The following is an 18,923-nucleotide window of genomic DNA, read 5'->3' on the forward strand; positions in this document are numbered from 1 at the left end:
AACTACAAACAGTGCTCTTACCAGGCAAGTCTTAAGGCAATGGCGCTCCCTCCTGTGTGACGGATATTCTCAAAGCTGTGGTGGGTAGGAACGGCAAAAATAAGACCTGTTAGAAATCTTAAAGGTCAAACAGCTCAACTTCCACATGACACACAAACAGCATTCACCCAAGGTAATCATTTGCTGGGTTAGTTGTGAGCCTAAAAATATTTAATAGCCCCAGCGCCCCAATTCTTTGAGCAGTTTAAAAAAATCAGAACTCGGTGGAGGTGGACGCTTGACCTAGCGGTTAAAGATGCCAGTTCACATGGCCCCATCCCGAATCACCGCACCCAGCACCAGCTTGACTCCAGCTTCCTACTCATGAGCACCCTGGGAGGCAGCAGGGGACCCATCAAGTCCTTGGGTTCCTGCGACCCACTTGGGAGATCTGGGTGGAGTTTCCAACTTCCAGCTCCAGGCTGGTCCACGTTCGTCTGTTGCAGGTATTTGGGAAGTGAATCCACAGATGGGGACCTCTCTCTCTCCTCTCTCTCTCTCTCATGCTCTCTCTGGCTCTTCTTTGAAATTCTGAAGTTCAGGAACTGGGGAAACACGTATAGGTCCCTGTCTCCCCCCCACTCCCACGCGCACAATTTCTGGAGCCCTCTCCACAGACCCAATCCCACCAGTATTTCAGGAGTCTGTGCGGTGGCCGAGACAGTGTTCAATAGATCCAAAACAGGCTCTACAGCCGAGTGAGCTTAGGGATGTTGTGTTTGGCATCAGTGCCCTCTCTCTTGCACCAGAACCAGGGAGGCAGCAGCCAGTCCGATTTTCTACTTTTCTATTCTGTGTCTTCACCAAGCTCAGCCCCACACAGATGATCTCACCCACTGAGGCTTGCCTGGGTGAGATAAGGCCCCATGGCAAAGAGAATACACAGTCTACAGTGACTCCAGCTAGCTGGGACGGATAGAGCCAAGCCCCAGCCCTCAGCCAGCGCCACCCATCGTTTTGCCATCGTACAGAAAGCAAGCGGAAGTTCTCTCTTGATAGATTCGACTGTACTGCACCGGGGAGGGCGTGAGTTCTGCTTTGGGTGCTGGAAGTGCAGGATGGGTTCAAGGATTCAAGGGTTCTGACCCAGCAAGGGTCAGAAGACGCACACAGGGCACCTTCAGAGACAGCCCCAGCCCCAGATGGTGGCCAACACATCACCGGCTTGCAGACTCCGGCCAACGCCAGGATGGATTTCTGGCAACCAAAAAGGTGTTTGCTGACTGAGTGCTAGAAGTGTTTTTGCAAAATGCAACAGGGACGCTGCTGTTTGCAAACAAATTTCTACCTGCCTATGTCGAGACATAAAGCAAAAGTTTGCATCCAACCACCTGTAACAAGGGAAGCAATTACAGGCCTCAGCCTCCCTCCCTCCCTCCCCCTGTCTCTCTAAGTCTCTCTCTATCCCCTTTCAGATGATCTTTGCATTTTGTTTTGTTTTTTCTTTTTTTTTTTCCCTGTATCACTGAACATTAAAATCTAGGGGTGAAACCCAAATGCTGCACGCCACATTGCCAAGGTTCTGTGCCAGCCTCAGCAGCACAGGACCCTGGCCCCTGGCCACCACGGAAGAGCCACACTCCTTGCATTCAGGAACAAGGGCTGCACAAGGTGGGGAGACAGGCCCCGGGTTATATCCAGGCTCGTGACTAGCAAAATCCTAGGACTACTCTCCGGGGGCCATTCACTTAGAAGCTTTGTAAATTCCGATGACAGGAGAACACGGGCACGCGGCAGCGGTGCAAGTCCCACTCCGGTTTGTCCTCCGGCTTCCCGCCATTGATCAGAACATCCCTGTCGCCTGCCATCTGCACCAGGGATGGGGCCCGGCCCTCGGGTTCTGTATCTGGAATCATGAAAGGCCCGGAGCAAGCCTCGGGGTGACGTGGCAGGCTGGGGCCTCCCTTCTGACCTGCGTGTTTATCCCAGGCTGGCTGAGCCTCGTGGGCAAAGTGGGCTCAAGACACTGTGCACAGGCTGTGAGTGAGCTCCCTCTGTGCCCTGCTGAGCCAGTCTGCACAGCAGGGGCCCTGACACCTGCCCGAGTGACAGGTCACTGCGGGACCAGAAAGAGTGACAACCTCAGACTCTGATGCTCTCTGAATTCGGGCTGAGCAGGGAAGGAAATGCCAGCTCCATAACCCTACCATCCTCAGAGAAGGAGACAAGTTTTTCCGGTGCAAGAAAACCACTGGCCTTTCCCCAAGGCAGTCACCCACACAAGACCGAGCCCAACGCTGCTTCCCGCGACGTCCCCACCCTGACGGAGCCAGGGGTCCACGCACGAGACAGCGCCCACAGCCCAGTTTGGAGCAGCCAGCATCAAATCAGAGGAGGGCTGGAAGGAGGCAGATTATATGGGCAGCAAAAACCATGGCATGAGTTTGGGACAGGGGAGTGGGACAGGCAGCGGTGGCCTCACTGATAACATTACATGCACAAGTGTGTTTAAGTGCGTGAAAATCCACCCACTATAAAGTGACACAACACACGCAGGCAACACACGCAGCCAGCCTCAGCCATAGGCAGCTGCGTAGGAAAGAGGTGAGGGGATCTGTCCTCCAGGGACCCCTGGCGTCTCTGCCAAGCACCTGTAGTGCACCGGGCCCTGTGGTCGGCCAGGGCACAGGCATGTCTACCACACCCTACAGAGCCTACCTTCTGTGGCCAGAGCCTGGTCAACAGGACAGGGAGCTGGCCACAGGAGCCCATGGAAGGCCAGGCACCAGGGAGGGGCCCAGCTAAGCCCATGGGAAGGTGCAGCTGGGCCCCAGCAGAGATGGGGCGGGAGGCAAGGGAGAACACAGGGATCTAGGGAGAGAGAAAGTTGTGCTGGCCCAAGGGAGGTCCTGAGCGGCCATGCCCTTGTGGATCTTGGCTGGGGTCAGGCAGGGTGTGAGGGTGCAGGGGAGGGGTGGCAGGAAAGGAGGGAGCTCTCAGAGCCTACAGCACAGCCAGCCACTCCCCTGAGGAAGGGACAGGAAGCTCTGAAGAGGGACTTGGACGGGGAAGTGGAAGGACTTGGAAGGACAAGGGACATCAACCACAAAAGGAGGTGGGAGGAGTCTCTCGGCCCAGCCTGGTACACAGTGGGGCACATGGCAGTCCTCTCCAACCCTGTGAATCTTGCAGACAAAGCAGGGTGCACCCAAAGGCCCAGCTGAATGTAGACCACAGGCCGGGCCTGAGCTGACCCTCTGACCACCGGAAGTGGGAGACCAAGCAGGCTCCTGACTGGCAACAGGAGCTCCCTCTGACCCTCTCCCAGGAACAACCAACATGGGTGCTCTGAGCAGAGCCACAGAAATCCTCACTGGGCATGAATGTGGCCTCCCAGGCTCAGGGAGTGACCACGTCTCTCTGTCCCAGGCCCTGAGTTTAACACAAAGAGCCTTCCTCTAGGCCAGCATGTGGCCTGCCTGTGGTCCCCACCCACCTGCCTCCCACCCTGCCCCACTCAACACAAAGGCCTGAGAGCCACAGCAAGGGTTGCTCCCCCCAGGAAGGGCTGCTCCAGGGCACCCCTCTCCCCCGCCCCTCTCTCCCTGCAGGTGCAGAAGGCCCCCCTGCCCCAAGGCCACCCAGAGGCCCAGCAGCAGAGTAAGCACCATGTCTTGTGGGGCGTGCGGCAAGTCCGGGGCAGCTGGGAGCCACAAATGTGACCTTCCTTCCAGAACCGATGGAGCGAAGAAGAATCCCGCGAGAGCACCGGCTGCACCCCTGCAGCCCAGGGCCCAGGGAAGGACATGGCTGACAGGCTCAGGAGGGGAGACGCCGGCAGGTGCCCAGTGCCCCCTGCTCCATCACCCGGGGGTGCTGTGAGGACACCATAGCCAACACCCTGTCTCTGAAGCCTTCTCTCCTGTAAGGCAGGCTCCCGTCTCCCCACTGCCCAAGGCACACAAGGCCCCTCTCCCTGCAGTCACTCAGGGTCCCCCATCTTCCTCCCAAGGTCCTGAGTCCTCTCCCAGCCTGAAGCTCTCGGCACCCCAGCTCCACTGGCAACAGGGACGCTGCCAGCCAACAGCAGCCCCCATCCCCCAGCAATGAGAGACTCTGTCTTTCTTAGAGAGTGATAGGGTATGAACAGGGCCCCTGATGACACCACCATTGTCCCTTCCAACAGGGGATAGCCTCTGGTGACGAAACTTCTGGGGAAAGGGTCTCGAAGGATCAGCCACTGGTTACCCACAGCGCACAGAGTGCCTCTGTACCACAGGCTCTCCTCTGGGTTATGGGGTGACCACCACTGTGCCCTCCTGGCGGGGCCTGTGACTGAGTGAGCAGATCCAAATGAAAGACATGAAAGTAAAATGTCAGGGCAGGTTCAGAAGCCACTGAAGTGGAGTGCCTTGTCTGCTTCCAGTCCCAGCTCCTCGGCTTCTGAACTGGCTTCCTGCAAATGCACCCGGGAAGGCAGCTGAGGATGGCCCAAGTGCTTGGGTTCCTGCTACCCTTGTGGGAGACCCTGGTGTAGCTCCTGGCTCCTGGCTTGGCCTGGCCCAGCCCTGGCTGGTGAGGGCATTTGGAGAGTGAACCAGCACATGTAAGATCTCTCTTTTGAACCAGCAGGTGTAAGATTCTCTCTCTCTCTCTCTCTCTCTCACTACCTTTCAAATAAACAAATCTTGTTTTAAAAAAATAAAATATAATGTCCGCAAAAATCCTCTTTTAAAGGAAAAATAAAACTGAAGAAAATGACACTGATAGAGACTATTTTAGACAAGGCAATCAGAGAAATGACTTCTAACAAAAGACTAGAAGAAAGCATGAGAAAAGGAGGAAACAGTGGGTGCAAAGGCCCTGTGGTCTAGGGGAGGTGGCACAAGCGAAAAACTGCTCCATGTGGTCAGGGCATGGATGGTGAGCAGAACAGGAAACCATGGGTCATTTGGGATGCACAGACCCCACCGGGCACAGCAGGTTGTGAGCAAGGGAAGAGCACGCTCTGATGTGCACTGCACATGGGCTCCTCCACAGGGAGTGTGGACCAGAGGGGCCCGAGCAGAGGCAGGGAGACCAGTGGAGAGGCTCCCGCAGCAGGGGCCGGCGAGGAGACTGGGCAAGGAGCCCCAGCAGTGGAGAGAAGCAGGCAGATGCCGGTGTGTCTCACTCCAGAGCCAGTACAGACCTACTTGGGAGAACAGAGGCAGGGCCCAGAGTCCTGTGCCGCCCTGACCCAGCTGGGGCCTGGGCCGCCCTCCCAAACGCAGGGCTCAGGCCTTCGAGCCACACAGTTCCAATGTGCAGGCATCTTGGGGCCTTACTGAGCCCAAAGGCTGCCTGTCCCCCCTACCCGTCCCCTAAGGCTGGCCAATTCCCCTAGGAGCTCCTTTCCTATGGGAAATAACCAATCCTGTGCCCACGCCCCAGCTAGCTCCTTAAGTGGGCTCTCACTCCTGGGTGCACCCTGCCCCTGCCCTCATCACCCAGAACCAGAAATCCACTAACTGGAAGCTGCCTGCACACGCCTCATCAATCCTAAACCTGCCTGCCTGAGAAGCCGTCATAAAAGCTCTTGCCCGCATGTCCCCCCTCTCCCTCTGCCTCCTGACCCACCCGGGGCCTCCCCGGGGAAGCCCCCTGGAGCCATAGCACGGTCTCCTCTTTCTGGGAGCTGTGAGTAACAAACTGTCTCCAGTCAAACCTACACTATAAGGCATCAGGTTCAAGACAGCAGCCCAGAGCTGTGGAATGGAGGCCCAGTCAGAAAGAGCCCCGGGAACCTGCTGAAGACAATGCCCATGGGGCACCTGGAGTCGGGGTCCCCATGGGAGCTACGACCCTTGTCCCAGAGGGCAGCTCATGCACATGGAGAAGGGGCCACCCGTTTAGCTTATGCCAGAGCAGGTGGCTGAGAAGCCACTGTTCAATAGCCTCCAAGTGTCTCCAAGCAGGTGAGCGCTCAGAATCTAGCCAGCTCTTTCTAAACCCATCAGGTCACGCCACGAGGTCCCACAACCGCAGGCAGGCCTCTGTGAGCCCCAGAGTGTGTGCATCCATGAGTGTATGCATGCGTGTGTGTATTCTCACGTGCACGCTGGCCCGGGGAGCAGAGATGGCAGCTGCCGCCCAGACGCAGAGCCAAGCCCGGCATCGTAGGATGCAGCTGAACTATTGCAACGCAGAGTGCGTTGGACTGCCCGGACATGCTTCCAAAAGGAAGCCTCCTCTTTCATTTTGAAACAAAGGTAACTTTGATGGGGAAGCTATCTGATACCTGTTCGATCTGATGCTTTCAGCTTACACAGACATCAGACGCTCCCAGGAAACCCGAGACCCTGCAGTATCAGGCCAGGCGCTGAGATGATAAAAAGGGGGAGGGAGTGGCCTCGTCCCACCAGCCTGCTCCTGGGTGCATGTATTTTGACATGCTTTAGCATGGAAAAAAAAAAAAAGCCAAGATGCTCAGAGCCAATCAAATTACATCCCTGTCTCTTTAATAAACAAATCCATGTGCACATTAACAGTGTTGAAAATTCAATTTAAACTCTTTGTCTGTTGCTGCTTACTCTAAAGATGGTCTTTCTTAAACAACAGAACACCAAGGAGTCGTTAGTGCTCTCTCTTCATTACTTCAAAAAACCAATCATTAGACACCAGAGTATATACGTAATTAGAAAATCACTTCCTTTGCAATCCAAGCTAAGTAGTTTACATACTGTAATTACAGGGACAAAATCAATTTTTAATCATTTCCCTGATTGGGCTCATCAGCTCTGTGGGAACATTGTAACCTGCTTGTTGTGCAAAAGCAACATCTGGGCTAAAACAATTACCCTTTGTTTGCTACAATATTCCTTAAATCTTTTTGCTTGCATAAAAAAAAATCAACTGAAAACATGAAGACGAGATATTTGGATGTCTTTTTGTCCTTGATCCACGTATATCAGAAAGTTGGCCTCGTGACGTGAGCTTAATGTTCCCCGGAATTTACGGTTTAACAGGACACATCCAAGGAATGTATTTTTTTTTTCAGGGAGATAAAAGTATCTGATTGTTTTAAAGATCCATTCAGCTGCCTAATTGTTCCATAGCTAACACATGGTATTCAAGCAACCCACACATTACAAAAGCTCATCTGGGTAATCATAGGCAACTATTATTGCGATGGTTTACACTTTTCTAATACAAATGAATGGATTTTATCAAAATTTAAAAAAAAAGAAAAAGCTGAGTATGTGTGAAAAATAGTTGGTATGAATTGGCAAGGCGAGGCCCAGCATTTTGTTCTCTTAATAGGAAATGACCTCATTTACACTGGAGTAATAATTAGTACTGCTTCACTGACAGTTAAGAAAAAAAAACTTTCCCAGTATAATAAGGCAGCATCTCCTTTGTTAGGAGATCTACATTGATTATTAACCCTTGCCAAGAAATTCCAAGTTTAACTCTACGTTCCACTGGGCTCATGCTTGCTGGCAACAGATAAAAATAGCTGTTTTGGAAACTGGCGCCTCTCACCCACGTCTCCAAAGTTTTGCATTTGAGCTTTTAAGTGACAATCTGAAACACTTGGTGTCCCCTTTGAAGAAACACAGTGAGCACCCCCCACCCCACCCACAGCCATCAGGAGCCCCTGTCAGGGCCCCCCCCCCCCCCCCCGGACTCCCCTGGTGGCCCTGGTCCTCCCATGCTTTTGAAGTTCATTGGCTTTGATTATTGCTTGCAAGTCTCCCAACCTACAATTAATTCATAGTCAAAACAGCCCTGAGAAGGGAAAAAGGAGAGAGGGAAAGTGAAGGGAGAGGGAAGTTATTCCTGCTGGTGGTTCAGCCCAGCTGATGGCGCAGGAGACAGAAACCCTTGACCCATTAAAAAATACAATCCAGGAAGCTGTGAGAACTTGCCTACACACACACACACACACACACACACACACGTGCACACGTACATACACACATGTACACACACACGCGTGCGCATTCTGAAAGGATTTATTCACTGACCAACCACTCTTCAACCCAGTAAAAGAAGCAACTAACACTTCCTGAGCACTGACAACGTGCTAACCAGAGTCTGAGAATTAACACACACGGCCTCCCTTCACCATCCCAACAGTCCCGGGCAATAGGTACGATTATCAGCTTCACGCATTGCTGAGAAACTGAGGCACAAAACGGGAAGGGATGTGGCCAACATTAAGAGCCCATGAGCAGGACAGCCAGGGTTTGAATCCAGGCAGGCTGATTTCCTGGCTGGGGCTGTAAGCTATTTGGCCATGCGGTTTCCCAACACAGACCAATACCTCCTCTTACAGCCTTGAAGAGACCCATCTCCAAGGCAATCCAGCTGGCCTGATGTCCACTGGTTAGAGACAGCCACGGGCCCCAGTGACTGTCCCCTTGGGAGCATGCCCAAACCTGGGCACCATTCTGCACAGGACCTCCTCCTTCTCCTCCTCCTCCTCCCAAGCTGAGGGATTCTGGGACAGGAGCAGGTGGAAAAGGAACATTCATTCTGCAGGCCAGCATTCTCAGGGTAAGAAGCTCAATCCAGATGCACACATTTTCCCGAAGGCACAGGAGCACCGGGTGTCAAGCTACCAGGCCGCAGTGTGGTGGGATTCCCAGAGCACAGATGCATCCTGGATCCCCAGCTCTCCCCCCAAGGCTGTTTCCTTTGAGAGCCAGGGCCTGGCAGGCTCTCCAGAAACTTCCCTTGGCCCAATGTCTGTGCTCAGCCCAGCCCCGGAGTGCACACTGTCCAGAGAATGCAGACCCTGTATCAGCTCACCACTAGAACAGGTGGCAAATCCAAACAAGTTCCAGTCCCCAGAGATGCAAGGGTGCAAAGAAGAAAAACATGCAAAATAAATAAATAAATAAATAAAGTCAAAGGCTTTCTAACACATTGTATCAGCACGTGAACACAAAATATTTATCTCTTTAAGGAAGATATGTTATAGCATCATCCAATCACAAAGCGTCTGCAAAGTAGCTTATCTCGAACACGAAATATGAACTGTGAAGTACAACACACTTGCGTTCTATTGCACCAACATTACTGCAGTCAGTGCTGTCACTCAGAGATTCTACTTGTCAAATGCTGCTGGGACACCCAACCATCGGTAGAGCTACACTGTCCACTGTGGTAGCCACTAGAGAACCTACTCAGTGCTGGAAATATGGCCTGTCCAAGTTGAGACGCGCTGTAAGGGTAAAACATAAATTCTATTCAAGAGGATGTGGGAATGTCTCAATTAATATTCCTTATCTTTTCGCATGTTGAAGTGGTAACATTTGGGATATACTGAATTACACAAAATAGAGACTTACAACCAGTTTCACCTGTTTCTTTTCAACATTGGAAGGCAGTGAGTAAGAAAATTCAAAATTGCATGCCTGGGGTCTGGTGTGTGGGGCAGGGGGTTAAGCTGCCTCCTGCAGTGCCAGCATCCCATATGCACACGGGTTCAAGTTCCAGCTGCAAGTCCCACTTCTGATCCAGGTCCCTGATAACGGCCTGGGAAAGCAGTGGAAGATGGCCCAAGTGCTTGGGGTCCTGCACCACATGGGAGACCCTGAAGAAGCTCCTGGCTCCAGGCTTCAGCAAGGCCCAGCCCTGGCCATTTGGGGAGTGAACCAGCAGATGGAAGATCTCTCTCTCTCTCTCTCTCTCTCTCTCTCTCTCTCTCTCTCTTTCTCTCTCTCTGTGTGTGACTCTGCCTTTCCAATAAATAAAATTTTTTAAATTGCGTACATGACCTGCATCTGCGGTTTGCAATATATTTATGTTGTGCAGTGCTAATTCAGAGCTGAGCCAAAAGATGAATCTAATTTGACAACCCAATTTGGCAAGACGAAAATTTTTGCCTATTTTTTGAGACAAGTTTCTTAAAGAAAATGTATTGTCATCAATATCAGTTGAAATGCCAGTCACACAAATCTTCTCTGCAGTCAAAAAGAAAGTCAAGTTCTCCACCTTCCTTTACAGATGCCACTCTTGTTTCTGTTCATTTACTTTTTTCTTGTATTAAATCGGTTACACAAGCAACATGTGCTCATTCCGAGAATGTTTGAACTCATGTCTGTACAAAGAAGGAAGCAACAGTAATTTATAATTCTATCCGTTGATGTGATTATAGCTGATCTTTTGGTGTATCTCTTCCCTTGGCTGCATACATGTGCATGTATGTGTGTTCATGAACATAATTGAGACGTGTCTTTGACTTCCAACCTCTAAAACCTCAGATCCCAAATGCAAATAGATATTTCTTGGCCATAGGAAACTACAAGCCACTGGCTAAAGTGGCTCAGGACCCAGGGGCATTAAAAAGGAAGAGAGTGAAGAGAAAATCCTGAGAGAAAATCTATAGAAAACACGTATGTGATAAAGGACTGGAATCCAGAATGTACTTAAGACTTAAAATGCAGCAACAGGAAGCAAAGAGCCCAATTCAAAACATAGGCAGGGGCCAGCGCTGTGGTGTAGTGGGTAAAGGCACCGGGCGCCGGTTCAAGTCCCGACTGCTCCACTTCTGATCCGGCTCTCTCTACTATGGCCTGGGAAAGCAGTGGAAGACGCTCCAAGTCTTTTCACCCCTGCACCTGCATGAGAGACCCAGAGGAAGCTCCTGGCTCCTGGCTTTAGATCTGCATAGCTACGGCCATTGAAGCCATCTGGGGAGTGAACCAGCAGATGGAAGACCTCTCTCTCTCTAGACCTCTCTGTCTCTCTCTCTGCCTCTACCTCTCTATAACTCTGCTTTTCAAATAAATAAATCTTTAAAAATTAAAAAAAAAAATAGGCAAAGGAGGTGCCCAGACAACTCACCAAAGCACAGGAAGAGAAGCACAGGCAAAGATTCAAGCCACTGACAACACGAGGTGCTGGCAAGCCTGTGGAACGCCACCAGTTCCAGGCATTGCTGACAGGAAGGCAACGTGGCCCAGACACTTTGGAAGACAATCTGGCATCTCCCTACAGAGCTAAATACCACCTTGCCATACAATCCAGCAACCACGCTCCTTGGTCTTTATACAAATCAGCTGAAACTTAGGCACACCACACACACACACACCTTTACACCTCAATGTTTATAGCAGAGCCTACATAAAATGTTATGAGTAGCATAGTTGCTAAAACTTGGAAACAACTAAGATCTCCTTATTAGGTGAATATACAGACTGTGGTTCCATTCAATGGAATACTACCCAGCGATAAAAATAAATGAGCTATCAAGTCTGTGAAAAGACATGCAGGAAACTTGGGTGCGTATTACCACGTGAAAGGAGCCAGTGTCTCTTAGACTACATGGCACATGGATCCAACTCTGTGACATTATAGAAAAGGCAAAGCAGAGGGGACCTGACAGAGACCAGTGCTTGCCAGAGGCTCATGAGAAACCGGGTACGGAGGAGAGGAGGAGACCAGCAGGTTGCCAGGGCACGGAGGCTCCTCTGCACGAAGCTGTAATCCTAGACACAGAACTCCAGCCATTTTCCAAAGCCCATGGGATGTCCAACAGCAAGAGTGAGCCCTAATGCAAACTGTGGGCCTGACTGAACAGGAGCACCTCCATATGCGATCATCAATTGTCACCAACCCAAAATGCAAAAAATGGGGGACCCCGGGGAGGAGGCGAGAGGCCTGTGGGAGCTCTCTGAAGTTTGTGCTACCTCTTGCTGGATGCCTAAAACATTTCAGAAACATAAAGTCGGATCCTTTCAAAAGCAAAAGGGATCATGGGGGGAGGAGATCTTTGAGGGAGCTTCGTGAACCCCTTTCCCCCGGCCGGGCTGTGTCCACTCCCACAGATCAGGAAGTCTCCAGCACTCAGAAACTTGCAATCCCTCAGCAGCCGCCTGGCCGCCACTTCTCTGATGAGCTGATGTCCAAAAAATCCCAGGGAGGCTGCTCGGGCAGTTCTTCAAGAAAGTCACTTGGCGCTCACTGCAGCTCCCAGAGGCTAGAGGCCCCATTCAGCCAGTTTCTTCCTTCTGTGTGGGTTTCTGTTGCTGTCATTCGGTTCATAGAAAGGAATGGATTTGTGTCGCTGGAGGAGAGGCGAGGTCGGCCAGGACAATTCCCACTTCCCAGGGTCTGTCTCCTGGGACAGTGAGGAAGGGGCCCCCACACTTCAGCAGTACTTCAGAAAGCTCATGGAAAACGAGCTTATTTTCATGCAAAAAAATCGAAATGTATGCATGTAATGGTCTTCAAAAACTTCATGGAAATCTATATCATGAAAATACTTTGAATATGCTTCCATGGTTTTTTGCACCAAATAAACATATCTTTTAATCCCATTTTTCCGTGAACTTTTGGAAGTATCCACGTATAGATGGATATTTCCCCAAAACCCCATCTTTGATTCTTCAGTCTCCAGGGCAAAAATTCAGATGCTTTGGAGAGCTCTGACAAGGATGGGGTGCCACCCAGGCGCGCAGGGCCGCGTTGCGGCACAAAAGGTAAACCAGAGCCTGCAACACCTGTATCCCATATCAGCATGCTGGTTCAAATCCCAGCTGCTCTGCCCCGACCCAGCCCCTGCCACCCATGTGCAGACCAAGATGGAGTTCCTGGCTCAGACCTGGCTGATGTGGCCATTGGAGGAATGAACCAGAGGATGGGAGACTCTCTCTCTCTGTCTCTCTCTCTCTCTCTGTCTCTCTGTCTCTCTCTCTCTCTCTGTGTCTCTCTCTCTCTCACTCCCACCACTACCCTCTGTTATTCTGCCTTTCAAATAAGTAAATAAATCTTTAAAAAAAAAAAAAAACAATGGACATGAGCCACCTCCCCAGCTGGAAGCCGGCACGACTTGGGAGAGCGTTGGGAAACATTACAAGAGAGTGAGGCCATCTTCCTCGTTTTCCTAAGCCTGGTACAGGGTGCCATGAAAACGCTGCCGTCCTTGTGCACTGCGGCTACCTCCGCATCCATACTAAGTTTGGCTGCAGTTACTGGTTATTCTGGAGGAGAGTGAGAAAAGCCAAGGGCAGAACAATTCAGAGGTCATGTAAAATATTTCACACTGTTTTCCAACGATTTCACAGTCGCAAGAAGAGATCATAATCGCCAAAACGATGGGTCCCTGCAGCACCCTGGACGCTTCAGCAAAAAGAGCAAAGATGATAGATAAATCACAAAAACAGGGAAGACTTCCAGAAACCCTGCAGGGTGCATGAGCACAGGGGCACAGACCGGGCCCCAGGAAGTCTGGCCCTCTCCTAGCCAGGCTTGGTGAGCAGCTGCTCACGGCCCCTTTTGCTAGTTGCATGGAACAGGTCCTATTCTAGAAAATTCAAACCTAACCACCCATCAGAAAAACAAAATGTCCTTTGCCTCCCATCTCCCAAGCTTTTCCATATTGGTGAAGATTGTATAAGCGTTCTTAGAAAGAGTACATTCTCATTCCTCTGCCCACAGGTAACAGGCGATGGCAGATGTTTCAGAAATAGCACATTATAAAAAAAAAATCCAATGTCACTAAAACCAGAATGGAAAATGTTTTATACATTAACAAACATTGTAATGAATTTGCACAACCTTAACCGACTGTATACCCAGCATAATGGAATGGTCTCCATCCTTTCAAAGAAAAAATTACGCATGCTAGCACATAGCTTTAGAAAAGCATTGTTCTTTAAAAAAAAAACAAAAACCTGCATTTTTCCCAGCTACCATGTAATTTGTGAGATGCATTTTTAAATGATCTGCAACAGCAGCGGGCTTCATCAGTCAGATGATACCGATAGATAATTCACCAAACCGTCACATGATCTTCCATCACTCTAAAAGACACGAATATATTGCCACAAGCTTTGGGAATAATGGGTGCACCTGTTTACGGTGTCACCTCTGTTTGCTAATTGTCTCCTTGAGCTACATTTTACTTCTAATGCATTTATTTTTGACAGGCAGTGTCTATTTAGAAATCACATTACTTCAAGTGCAATTGTTCTTTTGTCTATCAAGTAAATGAAGTGTTGTTATACAGATTTCAGGTTCTGATTAGTGGAGTATCAGAGCCTCAAAAAGGTCAATCAGTTATTTACCTGAGGTAATGGAAGGATGACAGACATCTTGAATATTCTCCAGCTCATGCTATGGGCCATAGTATTATAATTACTCAACTCGCTTTAAGGGAAATATGTATTTCTGAGGTTGGCAGGTGAGAGCCAGCATAGTCAGAGGGTGTGTCTAGAGACTTGTGTGTAGGCAGAATTACAGCCAGGTGGACCTCAGGGTGATGTGTGTGGGTATCACCCAATCACAGTCCCCAGAAAGGCCAACCAACAGCTGTGGCCAAAGCAGCATGTGGGGTGGGGAGAGGCACAAATGCACCTTCAAAATAGGTATTTTAGGGGCCAATGCTGTGGTGTAGTGGGTTAAGCTGCCAACTGTGACATCGACATCCCATAGGGGCACCGGTTCAAGGCCCGGCTGCTCCACTTCTGATCCAGCTCCCTGCTAATGTGCCTGGGAAAGCAGTGGAGGGTGGCCCAAGTGTTTAGGCCCCTGCCACTCATGTGGGAGACCAGGATGGAGCTCCTGGCTCCTGGCTATAGTGTGGCTGTTTCCATCACTTGGGGAGTGAACCAGGAGATGGAAGATCTCTCTCTCTCTCTCTCTCTCTGTAACTCTGCCTTTCAAATAAATAAATCTTTATAGTTGTTTTAAAATAATTTTGCAAATCATTGTGCCCTTCGGGTCTGGTCTGCTAAACACATTCAGATCTATATGAAGGCAGCTACAGCCAAAACAAAAAACTCCTGACAACAGCAGAGAGCCAGAACCCGCCTTCAACTTCCACTCTGGAGCCCCGTGGGTGCTGGAGGTCTCCACCAGTGGCATCACTAGACAGACACCCAGAGGCTGGGGCTGACCGACTGCAAGGCAGTGCCAGATGTCAGGTGTGCTGGCACCGCTGTGCTTGGGTGAAGCTGCCACGAGACATCCACCTCTGGGCAAAGGGCATAGCGCAGACCCAAACAGACGCAAACCCAAAGTCTCAAATGCCCACCCAGTGTTCCTATAGATCACGGCCCTGACTTAGTGCCTCCAAAGCAACCCAACCTATGAATCACATGGACAGTTCTATATTTAGGAGCCACTCATCTCTGAAGTGGATCATTGACAATTTCTTTTTTATTCCTCCTGCTCTCTTTCCTGTGAACGGTAGGACTCGCACTCCTTCCCTACCTGTGCCCAGTGCTCCCTCCACCTGTCGCACCAGTAAGTTACCACCAGCGTCCTTTCTGGTTGAACACAGGCAAACAACCCCAGATCCCATGGGATCTCACATGCACAAAGACCTAGGGTGCCACATGCCCCTCGCCAGACACCCATCTGTGCATGGTCTGTGCATGGCGGCCACCCCATAGCAGGTGGGATTCCAGAGACTACGGCTGCTCCACTCACCAGCCAAGACACGGAAAGCCATGCTTGCCTTAAGTCACATTCTGAGATGACTCCCTGGAGCATTCCCCTACCTTGTTCACTAAAGACTGTGTTGTGTTGCCTCAGTGTTTAGCATACGCTATGTAACCCGAGCAGGGTTTGCATTGTATCACTCGCTGTTTTTCCAAAGTGTTTTCCCATCAGGACCATAATTATATGCAAGCTACTTGACTTAGAACCATTCGCAAACATGTTTTAAATGTTCACCAGGATTGCTCCACTACCTAAAAGCGAGAAGAGGCGGAGGCACGGGCGGCGTCTCCAGGAGACGCCAAGGCCGGGAGCTGCAGGAGCCCTGGCGCGGGCGGATCCAGACTGCGCTCCCGAGGCAGAACCTCCACGACCTCCTCTACCGGAGCGGCGGGGAACGTCCTCCTCATTCCGCAATTTATTTCAACTCTAAGTACTCCAATCATGGGAAGTACTTTTTGCTTTTTAAACAGCCTGCTTGTTTTTACAGGTCAAGAGCATAAATAAAACAGTCAAGTTGGAAACTTAGAAAGCTCGTTTGCAGGAGAAGGAAGTAGTTCTAGATCGTCCATTTGTTCAGATACCGGGCGGCTCCAGGGAGGCTGGGCTGTGTACGCAACCCAGGGCCCGGGGCAGCCGGTGCTCCCTGTAGGGGAGGGGGTTCGAGAAGCACCTGGTGCTCCAGTCTTGGGAGGATCCCTTTTGGGGTAAGATTGCAGAGTTGTCAAAACCACAGAGGGCTACGCACGGGCTGCACAGGCTGCACGCACAGGGAACCTCGAAGCCAAGAAGGACACAGCCAGCGGTCGCCGGCCAAGCGGACTTGAATGCCACCAAGCACAGCGGCAGAGCTGAGCCGGGACAGGGCAGGAAGGCTGCTGCAGGGCTGACTGTGGGATTTTCTCCTGGCACCACTAAAGTGGCTCCCGGCAAACGAAATTAAGTGCTTACCAATTACGATCCAGCATCCGAACGCTAGCGAGACAGATCTCAGAGAAATAAGGAGCCTTGAAACCAACATATTTAAGATGGTTGATTTCTTTATGGGGGTGGAGGGAGGAGGGAGAGGAAAGAAAAACAACCACTACCCAGTTTTTGCCACATGAGAAATCATAGGAGCAGAGATCCTAACCAGATAAGCTGTATTTATTTGCAGATCTCTCTCTCTCTTTCTCTCTCTCTCTCTCTCTCTCACACACACACACACACACATACACACACACACACACACCTGCTGAGAAGGATGGGGAAGAAAAGGAGACCCACAAGGGAGCCTGCAAACTCACTCCCAGCACCAGGGCCACTGGAGCAGAGAAGGAGGACCAGTGTCTGTTGGAGGGAAAAAAAAAAATTGCTGGGACACCTTCAAGGACCGGTGAGAACTTCCCGGGTCTGAAGGAAGACGGGGAGTTGCGAGACGTTGGGGACCACACCTGCAGAGGACAGGACAGGATGGGCCACCAACCAGAGAGGCCAACTGCAGACCTCGGGCAGCCCCGGCTCCCGCGAGGCCAGGCAGAAGACACAAAGGGTGACGGGGCTGGTGGCAGAAGCCACGAGGCCACAGCGGCGTTCCTGCTACCTTCACTTGCATTGTCCCTTAATTCCGCGTGTGCTAGAAAGAGCCCCTACCCCACCCCCCTTTCTTCTTATCAAACATCCCTAATGTAGTGATAAAATGAGGAAGAATGAAAGATTATTATAAAACAGGTCTTTTATGGGCAGTGTCTATGGAACAGTTGCACTGTTACATATATTTCCTCTAAGTAATCAGGAATGTATTGGTATTTTGAAATTATGTATCTCTAATAACACAAAAGTACTTAAGAACAGAAATAGACAGTAATGGAAAATGCAGTCAACTGTTGACAACATATAGAATTTCTGAAAATAATTTGCAGAGCACAGCACAGCAGATGAGTCGAAATTTTCACAAAAATATTTCTTGCCTCCGATAGTCCAATGTAATTCATTTTCTATCTCTGTTCATTAATCATTGTTAAAATTAGTGATCCATTTCTTCCACTCTGCCATCTGCACTCAGCTTCGTAACAAACATGACACCTTCTTGCATAATAAAACCTGACAACTACTAGGATGCATTTCCAAATAGCTTTCTGCATATTTGCACCTCTATAACGGATTCCGTTGTCAGACAAAAGTGGATTATTTAACTCGAGTTCTTTCTTTATCAATTCTGAACACAGATGTGTGTGTGTGTGTGTTAAAATATGATCGAGAAAATAATCTGTTAATTCTAATTAAAATGACTTTTTTTTCCCCTTGCCTTAAGTTGAAAGTATTTTAAATCCAGGTTGTGCCAGCCAGTCTCCACCACCAGAGCTCAGCCAGGAGCATTATGTTCAGTATATGAAGTTTACGTAAATAATTCGTGGCTTCATCTTGTAAACTTTTCTAATAAAAATGATCTTGACATTCCAACCTCCTAAAAAAATTTTTTTCATTTTAATATCCTGCTCTATTTTGTTTTTCAGTCTTTGATCACAGAATTTCAAATAAATATTTTTAGGGAAAGACAAAACAATCAAGGAGCAGGGAGATACAGACGAGAGCACCAATGAATAATTAAACACATGCCAAGCGTTCCCTTGGGGAAGCCACACTGGGTCCCAGCCACGGGAAGAATTCCTCATACACACACACACACACATCGCCGATGCCACGTCACGTGGTGCCAATCACTGGGCCCGTGATGAGGAGCCACAGCCTGGGACCTTCTCCGAGGTTCCCTTGAACAGAGGGGTTTTTTCTGGAGAAAATCTGCCAGTTACCTCCATGGAGAAATAAGCGCCCACTGGGGTGGCAGGGCAGACCTGCGCCCCCACAGCCAGCCTGGACTGGGGAGGAAATGGCAGGGTGACCCCTGCGGGGACCAACAAGCAAACGGGCTCCTGGTGCTGCTGTCCCAGCCTCTGACTGAGGCAAGCCCTACGCAGGGACCTGGAGAAAAACATGTCCAAGAGTCAGCCTCCTCGCCCTGTGTGCGCCCAGCGCCTGCCCAGCTATGTCCTAGCGGGAGAGGACAGGGGGGGATGAGGCTGCCTTGGACCCCATCTCAGCCCTCGTCCAGCACACAGTAGGAGAGACCAGGTGTTCTCACCCCAGGACAGAGGGAGAGGTGCCCAAGGGGGCGTGGCAAGGGAGCAATTCACCCACACCTGCAGGAGCTGGGGCTCCGGAGACAGCAACAGGCAAAGGGAACCAGGACGAGGGTCGTGCGGCACTGGAGTATTTGGGAGACGTTTGGGCAGAACAAGCTTGGGGCTGGTGCTGCTCCTGCGGGGCCCCAGCATGCACACGGTCACAGGCACTGTGGCGAGGGGAAGGGGGTGCTGCCGAGGGGGTACCCCCAAGCTCAGCCGACAGATGACAGGCAAAGTCAAATAAGGCAGCACAAAGAAAACAGCTCTCTAAAAACTGCACGGCCTTTGAAATTAAAGAAATGGCTGTTAGTTGCATCTCTCTCCTTCTGCTCGCTCTTTCTCTCT

General features: G+C 50.5%; 1 protein-coding gene across 5 annotated transcripts in view; it reads right to left on the bottom strand.

Annotated features, from left to right (window-relative positions):
- Positions 1 to 18,923, bottom strand: part of ZNF536 (zinc finger protein 536) — a 457,958-nt gene that overhangs the window by 401,043 nt on the left and 37,992 nt on the right. For 4 of the 5 annotated variants that reach the window (XM_051833366.2, XM_051833363.2, XM_051833367.2 and 1 more), the window contains exon 2: positions 22 to 75. The exons of the other annotated variant lie outside the window; for it this stretch is intronic. The gene's annotated coding sequence lies outside the window, so the exon portion shown is untranslated. The remainder of the gene's footprint in view (positions 1 to 21; positions 76 to 18,923) is intronic. 5 annotated transcript variants of the gene reach the window in all.

The sequence above is a fragment of the Oryctolagus cuniculus genome, chromosome 18 (assembly GCF_964237555.1).
Source record: "Oryctolagus cuniculus chromosome 18, mOryCun1.1, whole genome shotgun sequence".
Lineage (NCBI taxonomy): Eukaryota > Metazoa > Chordata > Mammalia > Lagomorpha > Leporidae > Oryctolagus > Oryctolagus cuniculus.